At 42.1% G+C, this 5,263-nt stretch overlaps 1 long non-coding RNA gene across 1 annotated transcript; it reads right to left on the bottom strand.

Moving 5' to 3' along the window:
- Positions 1-3,950: 3,950 nt before the first annotated feature.
- LOC121100649 lies at positions 3,951-5,035 on the bottom strand. Its single transcript, XR_005832364.1, has 3 exons — positions 4,739-5,035; positions 4,442-4,661; positions 3,951-4,141 (listed from the first exon to the last, which is right to left on the bottom strand). It is a non-coding gene; the product is annotated as an uncharacterized LOC121100649 (long non-coding RNA).
- Between the last annotated feature and the right edge of the window lie 228 nt (positions 5,036-5,263).

Raw genomic sequence — 5,263 nt, 5'->3', positions numbered from 1 at the left:
CTCTCTCTCTCTCTCAAGTGAAAGATAATAGGTAGGTAGATAGATAGAAGCTTTGACTTCTGATTATTTTATAAATAATTATTTTTTCCTTAAAAGCTTTTGTCTATTCTCTTATTTTCCGTGTTCTGAAATTTTTCAAGAATATGCTTCGTTTTGGCTCTCATACTAAGCACTAGATGTGCTCTTATGATCAGAAAAATTATTTCTTTCAATTGTTGGAAACTCTAAAAATAATTTCCCTCTTATTTTACTTGCTCTTTCTTTCTGGAATTTCAGTTACTGGGATTTGTGCATCCTGAAATGATCCTCTAGTTTTCTTAAAATTTCTCTCCACTCTTTCTCATATATTTTTAATACTTCTGGGAGACTTACTCAATTTTATATTTTAGCTTTCTATTGAGTTTTTATATCTGGATGAGATACACACACACACACACACACACACACACACACACACACACGTGTATTTATTTATTTATTTATTTATTTATTTATTTATTTCCAGGAACCTTTTCTGTTTTCTGATTTTTTCTTTTTTATACCATGTTATTCTTGTTTCATAAATACAATATCTTCTTTTATTTCTCTAAAGATACTAGGTATTTTTTTCAGGTTTTCAGCGCCGTGCATGGTCTCTGTTTCCTACACACTGCTTTTCTGCCATGGTTTTGACCTCTCCCTTTTACCTCATAGACAGTCCTCTAATGCCTTGTGCTCCTTGTCTGTCCTCTCACCGTCACAGTGGGCCACTGTGAGCTGCCCGGAGCCACAGGACATGCAGGAGGGCCTGTCAGTGGGAGGCATTATCCTGTGTAGGCTCATTTGACTCTGCATTTTGGGGGGAGCCCCCAGTATCATTCTCTTTAGGAATTTTCTCCTTAAAATCCCTATACATGGTGGCTGGCATTTCACATTTGCCAGAGAACAACCTTCCGGAGTAAAAGTTCTGTTTTTCCAGTTTACAAACTCAAATCTATATAAAAGTGTCTAGTATAGCAGATAGAGAAACCAAAAACATTAGATCCAGCCTTTTTCCTCACCGCTTTGGTGCAGTTTTTAAGTTGGTTCCATCACATACTGATGGGGAATAACAAGGAACTAGGAGCTCCTCCAGACCCCGTGAAGTGGGGAGACATCTTCCCTATGAAGCAGGAATGCTGAATGGATTATTTTCTCCTGCAAAATCAGAAAGAGATTCAAAATGGCTCCAATGCTTCATCATATTCTATATAATAGTGTCACATGTATTATTTATTTTACAAACATGATCTTACCCTATGCCATCCTCTCCACTTATTAATTTTTAGTGACTCTTCCCCTTTTGGTCTTAACTGTAAAGGTCTTTTTGTATTTGTCTGCTTCCTCCATCTCTGAGTTTGTAATTTCTATTTGAAAAACTCTCTTGCCTTCTTTGAAGAAAACACCATAAAGAAAGAGTTGTAACTAGCAAGCGATAGGCCACAATGACACACAGAACCTGGCTGACCTAAAATGCTGATCCATTTAACAGGTGCCTTCAGCTATATGTCCAGCAGTTTCCAACAGCTTCAAGACTTGTGGAGCTGATCTTACTTTTCAGAATCAGTGTGAAAATTGTGATAAAGGATTTCCTGAGTGAGCCAGCAAGCCCCTGAGAGCTCTTACCATAAATTGGATTAATATTGTTTTGAGGGAAATGGCCCAGGAAGATGACACCCAACTTCTAACTCTGTCTAATAAACCAGAGAGCATTTGTTATTCTAAATAATTTTAATGCTGAGTAAAATCTCAGGATTTCTTAATCAGGATCACCAATATTTTAAAAATGTCATACCCCATTATCACTGGAAAATTAACTTGAGTTTAAAATCATATGCCTAGGAACAAAGTTTGTATACACTTAATGGATGTGCTTAAACAATAATTATATTGTCCTGTTTGCCTTAATTGTCTGGTTAATGACCTTACCAGTCCACTGGTAAGGACTTTGCCTGAAGTCCCCAGTGTCTCTTTCTCTGCTAGGTCTACTCTCGTCTCTCTATCTAAAGATATTCAAATGAAATTGTTTTTTCAATAAGATGTCTCACACCATTCAGTCATTCACCAAATATTTTATTGAGTGTCTCCAAGCACCTAGCACTGTGGCAGATCCTAGGGATAAAAGGGTAAGCCACAAAGGCCCTAACTGCTGCCTCTGTGGACCTCACCATCTAGGGAAAGGCAGGCATTAACCAAACACACAACTAAAGGTGTCATTACGCAAAGTATATCATTGTTTGAAGATACATCATAAGGGAAACTGAACTAGGTTAGAAGTTCACAAAGCAAAATACGGGATGTCATCTACAGGAGTTGTAGGTGGTCCCTAGGCCAAGGGAAGGGGAGAGGACCACAGGAAAAAGCTGGCTCCAGGTGAAGGAACACCCTGTGCCAGGATGAGTTTGGCACTTTTGAGGAGGAGAAGAAAGTGCAGTGTGGCTAGATCCCAGGGCCAGAGAGCAAATTGTGTGAGTCCAGACTGCAGGGATGTTGGGGGTCACCACCAAGTAGGGCTTTGCAAGCCAAAGAAAGGACTTTGGTTCTCATCCAAGAGGCGATAAAAAGTTACGCGAGCGTTTTCACAGGAAGCAGTGCCACACGAAAACATACCGTGCAAAGGCACCTCAGGCTCACTGAGGGGAGCAGAGTGAAGACTGGAATTTAGGGAGACTGGTCAGTGACATAGTGTTGTGGTCCAGACAAGAGGTGATGAGTGATGACAGGAGCTGGGACCAGTGCCAGAGCCACGATGTGGTGGGCGAGTGTGAGGAAGGGCGGTGCTGTCCACCTTTTGTGTTGTAGAAGTGTCTGGGTGATGGTGCCATTACGGGGGCATTCAGGTGGGGGTTGTGACTGCCATTTTGATGTAAGTGTGGAGAACTCAAAGGTTGTATGTGGGCCATAGATAGAAATTTGAGAAACATGGTATCTTGGGCAAGCAAAGCCCTGGTTAGCCCAGTGTTTCTGTAGACATAACACATCCCTGCCTCAGACTCCCTTGGAGCTGTCTGGTTACAAATGCAGGTTTTTAGAGCCATCTCAGAACTATAAAATCAGAGTTGGTGGCAGTAGACCCCAAAGAATTTTTATTTTTTAACAAGTGCCCCAGGTGATTTCTTAAACACTCTATATTTGAGATCCACTGGCCTAGAGACTGAGATGGCCCTGAGGAACTCCAGCATTTATTGCCTCAGTGGAAGAGGGTGGGCCTGCAAAGAGGTACCTACTTGAGTTTTATTCTCCTTACTCACTAAAAAAAATGTAAAATACAGCTCAGGTTTCCCTTTAGAGCTGACTATCTATCTAGATTAATCTCACAATTCACATAAAATTAACACTCCTGCTCCCCAAGGTCCACACAAAAGAAAGTCAGCTGTGATACATGTGACTTGTACTGAGCACCTAGCTTGGGCCCTTGTCCTTTGTTTCACGGGCTCCCTTCCCTCCCTCTCTCAGACATTGACCTTTTGACTCATCCCTTTCCCTAGAAAGACAGCATTTCCAGTGAGCGAAATGTCACATTACCTTTGCTGAACAGGACATTTCAAATAAAATATTAGCAATAACAATTACCTCTAAGCCACTAATCCCTCTGAAAGCTACTTTAAACCACCAAAGGATTTAAGGCAATTCCCTGAAAATATCTCCGGCTTAATAGATTATGGTGCTGGGCGATGAAATATATTGGCTCACGTAGCCTTAACTTGCATTATGTGGCATTTTCACCTATAAAAGAAAGGTGACGTGACACAAACTGGTTCAACTATTATTTAATGTAAAAACCAGGTTCTGAAAATCATCATCATCATCATCATCATCATCATCATCATCATCCTGCAGCACACATCCCACTGTATGACTATTTCCATGCCCAGGGTGTCATTGGAAAGAGAAGCCACTAGAATACCAAATATTCAAATACTCACTTCCCTGGGGCAGGTTGGCAGTTTGCTGCGGCCGGCATGCCCAAGAGCACGCTGAAAGAATGCTCTCCCCGGCAGAACTGAGGGGCATGGGTTAGCGTGGTTGACCATAACTCTGAGCTCTGATCCTTCAGGCGGGTTTCCTTTGCCACAGCTGAATTTCTGAAGACGGGCCTATGCTACATACAGCATCGTGCTTTCTGGAAAAAAATGTGGTGTGTGAGACCCTACTTTTAGAATACTTTTTGTTTTTAGAGATGAGTGAGTGAGCCAACTTTGATAAAATGAAGACATTTCCCCTCCATGCCCTAGTCAGTCAGTGACCGGGCCACGACTCCTGCCCAGACCTCTGTCCTGGGGAGGTATGCCCGCCCCGCTAAGTTAGGCATCCAACAGTGGCCATTTATGAACTCAGACTTCACCAACAGAGGCTGAAGGCCCCGCAAGCACAGACCCCCTTCTTGCAGAAATGCTTCTGCAGTCGGTTGGTGGTGGCTCACCTGATGGTCATTTTCTTGAGAGCACAGCATACAAACAAGTATCTCTCGCCACCCATTCTCTGAGGAAAAGCCGAACCCAGCCCTTTGTGTCTTCATCACTCCCCATGTGGTACGAGACAGGGTAGATGGTTTAGCTACATTATGTCCTTACATGACAGATGGGCAGCATACATCTTTCCTTGTGTAAAAATGTCACTGCAGCTACAGATAGAGTTGGTGGCTGAAAATGGAAAGTGATGCAGATTAGCATTAACCTAGCGGGACAGGCAGGAACTTGAATAAAACACACAGACCCACCTTCTAGAGTGGTTGGTCTCTGATCCTGACGAGCAATTGACAGGCAATAGGGGGAAAGTCAGAGTTTCAAGAATCTGGAGTATTTCCACGTGGTGGATATTTAATTCACCATGATTTTTATCTGTCCTGAGGAAATGGGCTTGAATTTGAAAGGCAGTGCAACTTTTGTAGGTTTCTATATAAAACAGATTGGAGAGACTATAAAGTTAAAAAAAATTTTTTTTGCAATAAACCAAAGCGTATTCTTTTCCCTTAATGATTTCCTAATGAAATTTTTAAAAATATAAATAGAAGCCCTAGAAATTTCTTTTCCCCTCTCATATAAAAATGTAAGTATTATGGGGCGCCAGGGTGGCTCAGTCGTTAAGTGTCTGCCTTCGGCTCAGGGTGTGATCCCAGCGTTATGGGATCAAGCCCCACATCAGGCTCCTCCGCTGGGAGCCTGCTTCTTCCTCTCCTACTCCCCCTGCTTGTGTTCCCTCTCTCACTGGCTGTCTCTATCTCTCTCTGTCAAATAAATAAAAT

The sequence above is a fragment of the Ursus maritimus genome, unplaced genomic scaffold, assembly GCF_017311325.1.
Source record: "Ursus maritimus isolate PB19 unplaced genomic scaffold, ASM1731132v1 scaffold_5, whole genome shotgun sequence".
In the NCBI taxonomy this organism is placed as follows: Eukaryota; Metazoa; Chordata; class Mammalia; order Carnivora; family Ursidae; genus Ursus; species Ursus maritimus.
Note: the sequence above shows the minus strand (reverse complement) of the source record. Positions and strands in the feature narration are given on the sequence as shown.